Source organism: Vitis riparia, chromosome 18 (assembly GCF_004353265.1).
Source record: "Vitis riparia cultivar Riparia Gloire de Montpellier isolate 1030 chromosome 18, EGFV_Vit.rip_1.0, whole genome shotgun sequence".
NCBI lineage: Eukaryota > Viridiplantae > Streptophyta > Magnoliopsida > Vitales > Vitaceae > Vitis > Vitis riparia.
In genome coordinates this window covers 13,321,897-13,336,180 of record NC_048448.1, presented here as the reverse complement: position 1 = coordinate 13,336,180, position 14,284 = coordinate 13,321,897, and positions in this window count along the sequence as shown.

The following is a 14,284-nucleotide window of genomic DNA, read 5'->3' as shown; positions in this document are numbered from 1 at the left end:
TAGAGGTTTAGAACATAAGATTGTATATATTCATGCTTAAATAAAATATTTACTTATTCCATAAATCTTATTAAATATAGATAAAATAAAAATATCTTTGTCATATTATTTTATTGTTTATACTATTTTAAATTTATAAATTTTCACGTGAAAATGAAAGTCAATGATCATGATTGCTTATGATTCTAACTTGATAATGCTTCTAATTTTTTGCTTGATTAAAATATTTAATTTTTTATTTATATAAAATAAAAACTTGACCATGGTTCCAACCTTTTTTTTAGTTAAAATTTTTAATTTTCTATTAATATAAAATAAAAAATAAAACATAATTTTCATATAAAAATTGTATTTAATAATTTATATTGATTTTCTCTTAATTTTATTAAGAATTAAAATTTTTGCATATTGAAGCTGTCCACTTTTCAAGTGCATAAAAAAAAAATAGTGCACCCTTTTAAAAAACTAAATTAATGCACCTCAATTACGAACTTAAGGACTCTTAGTTGAACTTAAGGACTCTTAGTTGTGCATCTCAAAAGTTACGCATTACTTAAATTACACACCCCTACTCATTCAAATTATACATCTCATGTTTATTTAAATTGTGCACCCTTACTCATTTAAATTTTTTAAATTACATGCACATGCTTAAATGCAATAATATTCACGCATTTCAATTTCTTTATTGTGGTTAATGTTGAGCATGTAACAAAAAGCTTTAATCTTATCACTAACCCAAATAAGGGACGGTCTACATTTTTTCTTTACATGTGGTACATCATATAGATATTAATAATGTTTTTTTTTTTTATAAATAAAAGTGGTGTCTCATTTCCAAGAGTTAGATGTATAGTGTTTAAACACAATAATACTCATGTATTTTATCTTTTTTCTTTATTACAATCAACATTGAACACGTAACAAGCAACACTAACCCCAAGCCTATCCTAAAGAAGGGTGGTACATGAACATCTTTATTTATGTGTGGTACATCTTATAAACATTAATGATACTTTCTCTATACATTAGTTGTACTTTTTTTAGATAAAAATGGTACCTTATTTTTTAAGGATTAGATACATAGTGTTTAAATCTAATAATATTCACATATTTTATGTTATTTCTTTATTATGATCGATATTGATTACATAATGGGGGGTACCAACCCCAACCCCAACCCCAACCCAAAGAAACGTAATACATCCTTTTTACATGTAGTACATCCTATAGAAATAAGTTATACCTTATTTCCAAGGTTGATATTGTTTTTTTATATTATTATTATTATGATTGACATTAAGCACGCAACAAGCGATACTAACCCCATCTTTAACACAAAGAAGGGTGATATATCCTTCTTTACATGTGACACATATCCTATAGATATTACTACCACTTTCCTTATACATCAATGACACTTGTCTAAAAGTCGTACCTCATTTCCAAAGGTTAAACACACAGTGTTTAAACGCAAGATCTAACTAGTAATAAAGACACATGGTGCTTTAACTTGTGGTACCACATATATAAAGAAGGATGACCACAAATTGCTTTAGGTTAGGGTTGGGGTTAGTATTGCTCGTTATGTGCTCAACATCAACTACAATAAATAATAATAATAATAATAATAATAATAATAATAACATGAAATGCATAAGTATTACTATATTTAAATATTGTATGTCTAACCCTAGGAAATGATGTATCATTTTTAGTTAAAAAAAAAAGTATCATTGATATGTAATGAAAGTAATATTGATGTTTACATGATGTGCCACACATAAAGAAGGATGTACCGCCCTACTTTGAGTTAGGGTTATCATTAGTATCGTCTGTTACATGCTCAACGTCTATGATAATTAAATAATAATAATAATGTGAAATATATGAGTATTAGTGCATTTAAACACCATGCATATAACCCTTGGAAATAAGGTGTCACTTTTATTTTAAAATATATATATAAAGAAGGATGCACCACCCTTCTTTGGTTTAGAGTTCGAGTCAATACCACCTATTACAAGTTCAATGTCACTCGTAATAAAGAAATAATGTAAAATGTATGAGTATTATTACTTTTAAACACCGCGTATCTAACTACATAATTTGAATGAACAAAGATAGCGCAATTTTAAGGAGCGGGGTGTGCAATTTGAGTAGTATGTAACTTTTGAAGTACACAACCAAATCCTTCGGTGAGTAATTGAAGTGCTCCAAGTTAGTACTTCAGGAAGGTGAATTATTTTTCTTAGGACACTTGAAAGATGCACAACTTCAATATGAAAAAAATTTAGTTCTTAATAAAATTAAGAAAACATTAATATAAAATATTAAGGGTTTATTACACTTTATCTCCCCCCTTCCCCACCCTCTCCCCCATTCCCTTCACCCCAACCTATTCTGTGTTTTACACATTGCCCCCTCAAGTTCGAAATCGAGCAAACCCTCCATGTTTTATAATTGTATGTTATGTTCATTTGTTAGGTCATAGCGTTATATTTTGGATAAAATGACATGTGTTGTCTGTGTGACCAAGGGCAAAATGATAATTTTTTTAATAAGTGAGGGCAAAAGAGTTATTCCATTTTTAAAACCTCAATATGCAGCCATATGCTCCCTTATTGATTGTTTCTTCCCCTATTATTGCTGGTGAAACCCCAAGGAAAAACTCTTTTCCCTTATTTTTCCTTTCCTTTGAAACCTTAAAATCCTAATCCCACAAAGTTACTACCAAAAACCTCACATAATTTCTCTTTTTCTATTGTTCCTCCTTGTCCGTGGGATGGAAATTTGCAAAATCCCAAAGTAATTTCTTCAACCCTAGATTCCCACATAGCTTCCTAAAACAGACGTCGAAACTAAAGATTTGTCTCCTGAGGCTAAAGATTTGTGAAGGAAAATGACAGCTGGGAAATTAATGGATCCTCCAATCCATTGTTATTTTGATAATGAAGTTCATATGATGACATCATGGACAAATTTAAATCTTGGTAGAAGGCTTCTGGGATGCCAAAATTACAAGATAATATTGTGTTTGTTTATAAAAAAATTTCAAATTTATCCTTGGTGGTCTTGTACATATATTCAGATTTGGTACAGAAGTATGGAGGCTATGGATTCTTCATGTGGTATAATGGTCCCATGTTTGACAGATTGAAGAAAATAATTCTTGGATTGTTGAATGTTGTGAAAAAGAAGGAAAATGAAGTTGTGGTAAATCAAAGAAATGTTAAATGCATATTTTTTATGATGATGATATCATGAGCAATTTTTTGCTTCTTTTGGTCCAGTATAGAGAAATTGTGTTCTTTTGGATCAAGACTTTCCAAAGTTACTTGGAAATTAGAAGGCTCCCTACTAGGTTTTATTTTTGTATTTTGTGTAAACATTTTGAACAGATGAGGAGTTAATAGAAAGAACAATTTGTGTAAACATTTTGCGTAAACAACATGTAGGGGCCTTGATAGAATTACTATGTAATTTTGTGGTTTAATGGAATGAACAAATTGAATTACAAATTTGTAGCTCAATTTTTTACATTTTGATTTTTAAATCATGGTGCTCAAATGATTTATGTTGGCACTATGCATTATGCATTATGAGCAAATGCAATTGTCTGGAACATGCAGCTCATCTCTAGGTTTAATATGCAACTTTTTGATTCATTTCCTTGAGCTTCAGCACATTTTCAACTTGGGACTTCACCAACAACAGCAAAGGAAGAAACAGTCAACAGGGTATAGAAGGGCTACAGATTGAAGTTTTAAAAATGGAATGACCCTTTTGCCCTCACTTATTAAAAAAAAGACCATTTTTTCCAACGTCATGCAAAAAGCACATATCATTTCGTCCAAAAATGTAACGTTGTGACCCAAAAAATGAACATTGTATGCAATTATAAAGTATGGAGGTTACATTGCTCGATTTTGAATTTGAAGGGGCAATATGCAAAACACGGTATAAGTTGAAGAGGTAAAGTGTAATAAACCCAAATATTAAATATAATTTTTTATGAAAATACATTTTATTCGTAATATTATATAATAAAAAAATAAAAATTTTAACCAAGCAAAAGGTTAGAACCACAATCTAGTTTTTATTTTATGTAAATAAAAAATTAAACATTTTAATCAAACAAAAAGTTAGGACTATGGTCAATTTAGAATTATAAGCAAAAAGCTAAAAAAAATGTAACAATGATTTCCACATGAAAAATTAAAAATAAAAATAATATAATGATGAAAAAAATAATTTTATTTAATCTATATGTAATAAGATTTATTAAATAAATAAAATATTTATTTAACCTGAATATATAAAATCCTATGTCCTAAATTCTAAATTTGTTCATTATGTTTTTATGTTTACGTTAAATTTATTCTCATTAAATATTTATTATATATTATTATTTTGTATTTAAAGTATCCATAAATAAAAAAATAAATAAGAAAAAATATATATATTATTTTTTAATTTATATGAATAAAAATTAAACATTTTAACAAAGAGAAAAAATTAAAACCATAAATAAAAAGTTGAAAATATGATTACTTATTATGATTTTCATATGAAAATTTAAAATTTTAAAATAATATAAAAATGAAATAATATGACAAAAATATTTTTATGTAATCTATATTAAATAAATAAATATTTTATTTAGCATGGATATATGAAATTTTGTGTCCTAAAAATCTAAATTTGTTTATTAAACATTTATGTTTGTACTAAATTTGTTTTCATTAAATATTTATTATATAATATTATTTTGCACTTAAAGTGTCCATAAATGATTTAAAGTCAATAAATATAAAAAGATAAAAAAAAAAATTAAAAAGTTTTCGTGAAAGAACATGTAGCTAACATATTAAAACAAATGGGGGAATATGACATGACTCGAAGGCAAAATAGAGGAGGGAAGAAACAAAAGAAAAAAGAAAAATCATATGTTATGGTTGGTTCGTCTATTTTATTTTTTTTATTTTTCTTTTTGTTTTGATAAACATGTGAGCTTCTTGACTTATCATGTCAAAATTATAGTTAATGAGGGAGAGGTGGATTAGAGTCTAGTTTTGTAATTATGATACTATTACTATTAGTGTGCATATAGATGAGATTATTTTCAATTTTTTTTTTTTTTTGAAAGTCAAAAATCAAAATTTTTATAAAAAAAAAAATTAGTTAAAGCATGGTTACATTTTATTTATTATTTATTTATTTATTGTGAAGAGGACTTATTTTCAACTATTAACTTGTAAGGGGTCAAAGTCATTGTCCTTATTCATCATCTTTTTCTTTCTCTTTCTCTAATGCTCAAAGTCTTCGTGTAGTTTTATAAACTTACCCATAATTTTTAGAGCATATTCCCGACGTTATTTCTTTTTAATTAACATTTGAGAATAAATTGAATATTAATTTTTTAAAGCCATATATTTCAATAAATTATGATAAACCATTTGTGTTTAAAATTTTATCATAACTTTTAAAGAAAAAAATTTCATCCTTTTATTCTATTTCAATCACTTATTTATTAATCTTATAATTTATCTTACATTTTTCACATCCATGTTTCCAATATTGGGTTCATAAGTATTGAATGTCTCTACATCATAAGAAAACTCCCAACTAAACTCCCAACGAGATAGGTCCACCCAAGGTCATCATTAGAAACTCCTAGAGACGAAGGATGTGTTGGGCTCAAAGTAGAGGGAGTGGCTCGTAAACATGGAGGAGTAGTAGTGAGCTTGGTGGTCCTAGGAATGGTTGGGTGATCAAAATAGGCCTTTGTCCTAACCTTTACACGCACGACTTGATGAGTGACACGCCTCCTAGTAGACTTGCTAATCACTACACCCCCTTAACTCTTGACGGGAGGTCGTGCACGTTTCTGCCTTAGGGCAAGAAACTTATAATCAAACCCCGAATACTTAATCATATTGTCACTTTGAGTAACAACTTTCCTTTTATCTCAAGTCATCTTAAATTAATGTAAAAAAACGAACTAAACTTGAAGAAATAAAAACAATAAAAAATAAAAAATAAAAATTCATAAGGGTGGAAAAGTTAAGGGCCTATTTGGTTGTTGTATTTGAAAACTGTTTTGTAAAACAGTTTTTAAGAACAATTTTTAGTGTTTTCAAAAAAAAAAAAAAAATTGTGTTTGGGAACTGAATTTTGGAAAATAGTTTTTGTTCTAAAAAAAAAACATATTTGGTTAAGTTAATAAAAAGGTTTTTTAGAACAAGTAAAACAAAAAACATGTTTGAAAGTTGTTGTTTTTTTTTTTCCAATTAATAAAGTGTTTTCTTCAAGTAACTTGATATTATAAATTTATAAATAATTTTTATATACACAATTCATTTAAATTAAAAAAAAATCATTTTAAAATTTTTACATCAGCTGACAACTAGTTGTTGAGGTTGTTGTATATTATAATCATCAACTCATATAAAACAATGAGGATGTTCCTACAATAGATAAATTATTAAAAATAAAATAAAATATGACGTATGTATTTCACTAATATCAATATGTTTTCATGTGATAATTAAATATACTTACATGATATAATGGACAACGATAAAACCAACAACCATTGTTCTTCTGTGTTTTCAACATGAAAATACGCATCCATCCACACCCACAATAACACATGGGTATTTTGTTCATCCTACTTTTACAATTATAAATTAAATTTATGAACAATATTTAATCATTAAAAATTACAACAAACATCACATAACACTAATGAGAACTAGTTAAGTTAACATATATATATATATATATATATATAAATTCTAACAAAACACTAAAGTGTTGACAAATATTTAAAATTAAAAATAAGATAAGTCATGGATTGACATTAATATAATTTGCCCACATCACTTGAGCAATTTGATTTCTACAGGCTGCCATAGCTGTTGCATTCTCATATGATAAATCAATTGAATGGTTTGTGCTACTTGTGATCTCTTGTTCACCTTGGACTGAAAGGTCTTCTACCTCATATTCTCTAAACAATTTATCATTCCGAGTTGATAGACGAATCCAACTATGAAGGGTACAACATGCAACAACAATTGATGGTTGCCTACTTGGCTTATAACAAGGCATCGTCCTTAATATTGGAAATCGGGTCTTCAAAACACCAAAACATCTTTCAATAATATTCCAAAGAGATGAATGTCTATAATTAAAAAGTTCTTTATACCTAATAGGTTGATTACGTCTACCCCGATATTCTTGTAAATGATATCACTCACCTCAATATGGTGGTAAAAATCCAGATATACAAGGATAATCAGAATCAACTACATAATATTTTCCTTCACTTGGCCAAGGAAAATTGACTTTTGATCTAGTCAATGTATCCAAAAAGACACGTGCATCGTTTGTTGTTCTTTCCCAACCATCATAAACAAATGTAAATATCATGTCAAAATCACATGTACACATAACATTTTGTGTTATAACTGTTTTTCTACCCCTAAAACGGGTTTGTATATCAACTAGGACCCATGCACTAATATGAGTGCCATCAATTGCACCAATGCAGTCCTACAACAACAAACATTTATTATTATTAAGGAAATAAATTAAATAATGGTCATGAAAACTATTTATGTACATGAAATTCACATTATAAATATTTTTTTATAAACTCTTACCTTAAGCCATGGAAAATATTTAAGATTACTAGCAACATATGAAGACACCTCATTGGTCATATTGTTGGGACGTATGAGAACTTTGCTTAGTCGACATAATACACGTCTAACTTCTTTAAAGTGTTGAGTGACAGTCTCCGTGGAGTGTTGAAAATAGTCTACTATAACCTTCATTCTCACATTATGTCCTACGATTAGTAAGAACATAGCAACTGCCTCTTCAATTGTGACTAATCATGTATCCTGTAAGTCTTCATGTCTCTTAAGATGATAACAAAGGTTCATAAATGTTTCTTTATCCATTCGAAATAGTTCATAGCATGCCTAAGGATGACCTTCTATCATATCTCTTATAAATTGTGTACCACTTAACATTGATGTCCTTTGAGGTGTCTTGCATAAAAATATTTCCTCATACTCATTCATTATGTAAGCAATAAAAATTTCATCTAAATCATCGTCCTCTTCAGAAGATGAAGTTAACTCACATAGTGAACCATTGCTTGTGTTATTATCATCCATTGGTTACTACACAAAACAAATTAACTCACAATATAAAATAACATGAAATGAACATTAAAGTAGTTATAATATAAGTTTCATAACCATAAATAACATTCATACAATGACAAACTAAAGAGCATGGTAAAATATTCTAACCAAAAGAGAAATAATACATATTACAATGTCATCATAATAGTTTTTCATCCAAACATTCACATTTAAAGCCTATCAAGCCATGTCATTTTCCTCTCATCAGGCATATTCATAAATATCTTTCTCCACTCCGGCATTGTGAATTTCTCAACAGCTTTTAAATATTTGTCATTATCCAACAATTCAATGGTTTGTAAGCTGTCATGCACCTTGTTATGCTAAAATTAGTAGTACATGCACTAGTAGTTCCACTACTAGTTCCACTACTAGTTCCACTCTTATATCTTTCCACTCTAGCCAATAATGTCTCAATTCTAGCTCAAGATGTTTCTGTTCTAGCCTTTGATGCCTCAGCCCAAGCTTTCAAAGCATCTCCCATTTGACTTAGTCTGGATTATTTCTTACCTCTACGTTCTAATAGAGAATCAGTTGCACGCTTTCCAGAACAGGTGGTCACTCCTCCTACCATCTCTGGTCGTAGAAGATCATCAAGGATCTTAGTATTTACATCCACATGCACTCCACCATATTCCAAATTGTCATCCATCTCATCCTTATCATCAGTGTTTGGTGAATCTTGGGTGGAAGAGTAGTGGAGGCCACCAATTGCTGTTGATGGATTAAAGATCAATCCCAACAAGTTGTAGTTTGGGCATCCCTTTAAGCGGAATATTTTTGCATTTGGGTGTGCCTAATAGAGGGGAAAAAAACTCACTCTTAGTGTATACCAAATATTTAAATTAAAAAGTAATTAATTTAAAAGTTATTTTTACCCGAATATAATTTTGTCATGTTTCTTCTAGAGCATGCACCGTGTTAGTTTCAGCATCCCAACCAAATCTAGTATGCTTTAGAAGATCAGAGAACTCATGGTGCATTGCACGTAGTCTATTAAACTTTTGTTTAAGCTGCTTCCAATTGAAATTTATTTTCCCTTGACTTTTGACCTCAAGTAAGATCCTTCTCCACGTTTTGGTACTAAATGTATCACTATTTATGTTACCTTTATTAACTTCATTTACCATGATGTCAATAAAGATTTTCTCTATATTACCTCTCCATGTTCTTGCATCTTCAACATCTGTTATCTCAGTTGTCATTTGTACAATCCCATCACAAATAAGAACTCTATGAGGAGACAACTTTTAGAATCATTAATAGAACTTAAGGGTATGTTTGAATGAGAATTAAGATTGTTGACGTATAGTGTATAAAAATTTGAAAGAAAAATAAATAAAAATAAAAATAGATTTGATATTAATTAGATCATAAATATTTTTTTTTTAGTTTTTATAAAATTTGAAATAAAAATTGGGGAAAAATGAAAAAAAAAGTAAATAAAAAGGATAATAGTTTGATTAATTTTATATTTGATTAATTTTAAAATAAAAATATTTTTTATATTTTTTTAAATAAATCAAACATGATAAAATCATTTTTATTAACATTTTTTTTTTCTTGATTTAATCTTTAATTTTATTAAAAATTATAGTATATTCTATTAAGATGAGATAAAAAGCTTTAAAAAAAATTAATTTAATTTTTACAACTAATTTTCATCCAACAAGCTTTTTATTCTAAATTAATTTTATTAAAAACTAATTTTTACAATTAATTTAATTTTTATTCTAAATTTTACTTTTAGTAATTAATCTAAATATAATTTTTATTTGGATGATTGAAGTCAAAGCAACCAAGTTGTTATTTTAATAAATTTGCTTTGGCCAATAATTGTTTACAATGACACTTTGTTCATTATTATTTGAATTATAAGTAAGGTGAAGTTTGAAGATGGTCACTTTCCAAGGGATTCCCACGCATGGCTGAAGATGGTGTTATATTTGTAAAGTTTGAAGTTTGAAGATCTGTGACCAATATATTTTACCAACCAATATGCTTTGACCAATATATTTTCTCTTTATGTATGAATTTTATTTTACCAACCATTTTATCCATACAAATGACCCTCATGTCCCTTAAAAATATCTCTGACCGTTCCAATCTTGAGAAAAGTCTTTACCCAATATTACCTTCTTATTTACATATTACTACCCTCTCTCTCATCTCTCATCTTCTTCAAAACTGAGAAAAAAAAAATCACATGCAAAACCCTCTCAATAAATATGAATTTCCCAACAACTCATTTTCTTTCTCTTCCATGTCCTTAAGCAGGTTTTTTGTTTTTCTTGAACAAAACAACTCAAGAAAAATTAGAACTGAGAAACGGGAAAAATTAGGAATTTTTTTTTTGTTTTCTTTCTCGTTTCCCACTTTTCTCAGTATCCAAACGGGAAAAATAAAAAAACTAAAAACACATGATTAAAAAAAAAAAAAAAAAAAAAAAACTCATATCTCATTCGAATAACAGAACTGAGAAACAATCCCATTCCAAACAAAAATAGATTTCAAAACAAACAAAATAGCTTCTACAATACCAAAAAAAAAAAAAAAAATTATCTCTTTACCCAAATCTAACATTTTTCTCAATAAATGTTACCAAAATAAGCATATTTTACTAGATCTACCAAAAAAAAATTCAACATATGCGGAAATAAAAGGAAAACACAAATGTGTTGGTGGAGTTACCTTCATTTCGTGCTACTGGAGATGCCGCCACTGTGCTGGAGAAGAGGAAATGTGAGAACGGGGAGAAAAAAAACACGGAGAACAGTTGTTCTCTTATGTCTTTTTTTTTTTTTTGTTATGTAAACAGTAAAAAACGGGGAAAACAACTTTTTTTTGTTCTCTAAAAAATGTCATTTTGAGAACACGGAGAACAAGAAAAACAAAAACAACTTTCTTAATCAAACAATTTTTAGTGTTTTTTGTTTTCAAGAATAAAAAAAAGTTCTTGAAAATAGCAACCAAACAGGCCCTAATATTCTAAGAAAATAATATAAAATAAAGGTATATAAAATAAAATAAAACAAAGAAAGAAATCCTACGCAAAGAAAAAAAAAATGATGCTTATGAATTTATGGATTCATGTAAAATGGTGGTAGACCATTCCTAATTTGCATGAGAACATTCAAGGCATCCAAGAATGATGAAAACATGTCTTTAAGGCCTTAGATATAATCCAAACAATTCCTAAGCTCAAATATCATGTGACAAGGAAACCAAAGCAATTAGTTAGCTTAGGAAAATGTGCAAAACAAATAGAAAAATCCACTAGAGAGTTTAAAATGTTCCAAAGCATATAAAATATAGATACGGCGACAATTATGCATAACTCATGGAAAAAGAGAACTTTGCTCTCAAAGTATTCTGAGATGTTTAACAAGCCCTAAAGATCATATAGAAAAAATCCTAAGAATTTTCTCCAAGTATAAACTAAAATTTCTAATACCTTAAGTTTCCAAGGAAATTCAAAATTTCCAAGCGAGGCAAACGAACCATGTGAAGCCAAAATCAATTTGAGTTAAGTTAGATGATTTCAGATTTCTATATTGCATAAATCATATCATATATGTGCTATTAGAGCACATATTTTTGTTCCAATCATGCACTCACGATGGGAAACCCATCCTGATAGGAAAGACTAGTCATCCCTCTAATTAGGAGGTGGTGCAATACAAACTTTAATGGGTTTCCTAGATCTATGAACCAACTTTGAACAAGTCATCTATTTGCAAGAAATCCATGTTTTCGATTTTCCATACAACTCCTAATGTACCCAAATCACATATAATGCAAAAGATGCTAGACAAGAATACTCATAAAGTACAATACATGGAATAATAATATACAAAAGTGATACTGTAATATCATTAAATAAATAACGAATTCCAAAATTATTACATCATGTCATGCTTTTAAGGGCTTTATCCAAACAACATAGTAGATGCATTTCAAGTCATTTCTCGTTGTTTTTTTGGAATTGGCTTTTCTCTTCTTAATGTTAGGAAAACATTCCCATGCATTAAAATGATAATCCATAAAGCAAGCTATAATATGATAGACAAAGAATCAAAACCTACATAAATCTCAAGTCTTCATTGGGAACCCATTTTAGTGCATTATGTAGGTGCAATTAGTACATATACTGCACAACCAAAAATTCATAAGTGGACATTTGGTTGTATTCCAAGTACAAGTTGTGAAGAGGAGTATTCATGGTAAGTTGTAAGTCAAATATAGATTAAAACTACAACATGCATAATAGCATACCCCTAAGCAAAAGTAGGTAATTTGGTTTTCATTAGTAATGGGCAAGCTATTAATTTGAGACGTTTATGATGGATTCTACTAACCCATTTTGGATATGAGTACGAGCAATAGGATGCTCAATATTTATCTCAACTAACATGTAGTAGTCAATGAATGTTTGAGAAGTAAATTCATCAACATCATCAAGATGTATTGTTTTGATTATATAATCTGGAAATTGTGCTCATAATCTGATCATTTGTGCAAGGAGCTTAGCAAAGTCAAGATTATGTGTAGAAATGAGACAAACATGTGATCACCAAGTAGAGACATCTATTAAGATCATAAAATAACGAAATTGTCCACATGGTGGATGGTTAGACCCACATATGTCCCCATGTATTCTTTTTAAAAAGATTCGTGACTCGAATATAACTTTAGTAAAACATGGTTTAGTTATCAATTTACCTTGTAAGCATGCAGCACATGAGTATTCATTAGGAAAAAATATTTTATGGTTCTTTAATGGATGTCCATGTGAGTGTTCTATTATTCGAAGCATCATTGAAGACCCTAAGTGACCTAGCCTGTTATGTCAAAGGATGAAAAAGCTTGGGTCATTGAACTTCTGGTTCATAACAACATATGACTCAATAGGCTTTATAGTTGTATGATTTAACCCAAAGGAAAAAATTGAGGGTTTTTCTACTATAAGCTTTTAATTAGAAATAATAGAAGTAATGTAAAAACATTTTACAATATCTTCATTCATAGTTTCAATATGATATCCATTTCTACAAATACATTTGAAATTAATTAAGTAAATTTCTTATTGATTTGCTAGAATATAAAACATCATTTTTATGGAATCTAGTTTTATTTGATAACATTATGTTTGCTCTTCTAGAGCCTTCAACCAAATTTGTGGTTCCAAATATGGTATTTACATTACCTTTTATTAATTTCCATTCAAGGAAATATCTTTTATCTCAAAGAATTTTATGTGTGGTTGCACAATCTATAAGACATACATCACCCTCATTCATCTTAAAACCTAATAACACATGGATTTTATATATAAATAATGTTTGGAAAGAAAAATAAAAGCATAATGTAAACAACAATATAATAAATATAGATGTAAATACAAGACATAATGATATATTAATTGATATAACAAGATATAAAGTAATATCAATTAATGCTAATATTTTCATCATTTATTAAATGGTTAGTTTTTTGGATCTCCAAAGAAATCAATGTCATAGTAGATTCGGTTAAATCCATCACCATCAATGAAATTCATCTCTATTGCTTTTCCTTTTACTTTTGATGATAATTGGTAAAGGTCGACTAAATGCTTATGCATATGACAAGTACATGCCTAATGCCCTTTCATACCACATTTATAGCAATTAGTCTCATGGTTCTTAGGAGGTTTATCCTATATACACTTCATATGTTCTTGTTTTACCTCAGTATTACTTAACTTTTGGTGGTGCAATGAGGCTTTCTTTTTTTTAGAAGTTGAGGAATTACTACCATGAGCACCATAGTACCGAGAATTCCTTCCACGACCATGACCACATCCTTGTCCTTGTCCTAATCCACGTCCACGAGTTTGGGGTGATATTGCATTCACTTCAGGGAATGGTTCAAATTCATTTGGACAAGACTAGCAATTTCTCATCAAAAAAACTCATTATTTTGTTCAACAACAAGAATACATTATATTAATTTTAAGTATTTTGTAAATCTATGTTCTCGATATTGTTGTTGTAAGAACACATTCAATGCATGAAATATAG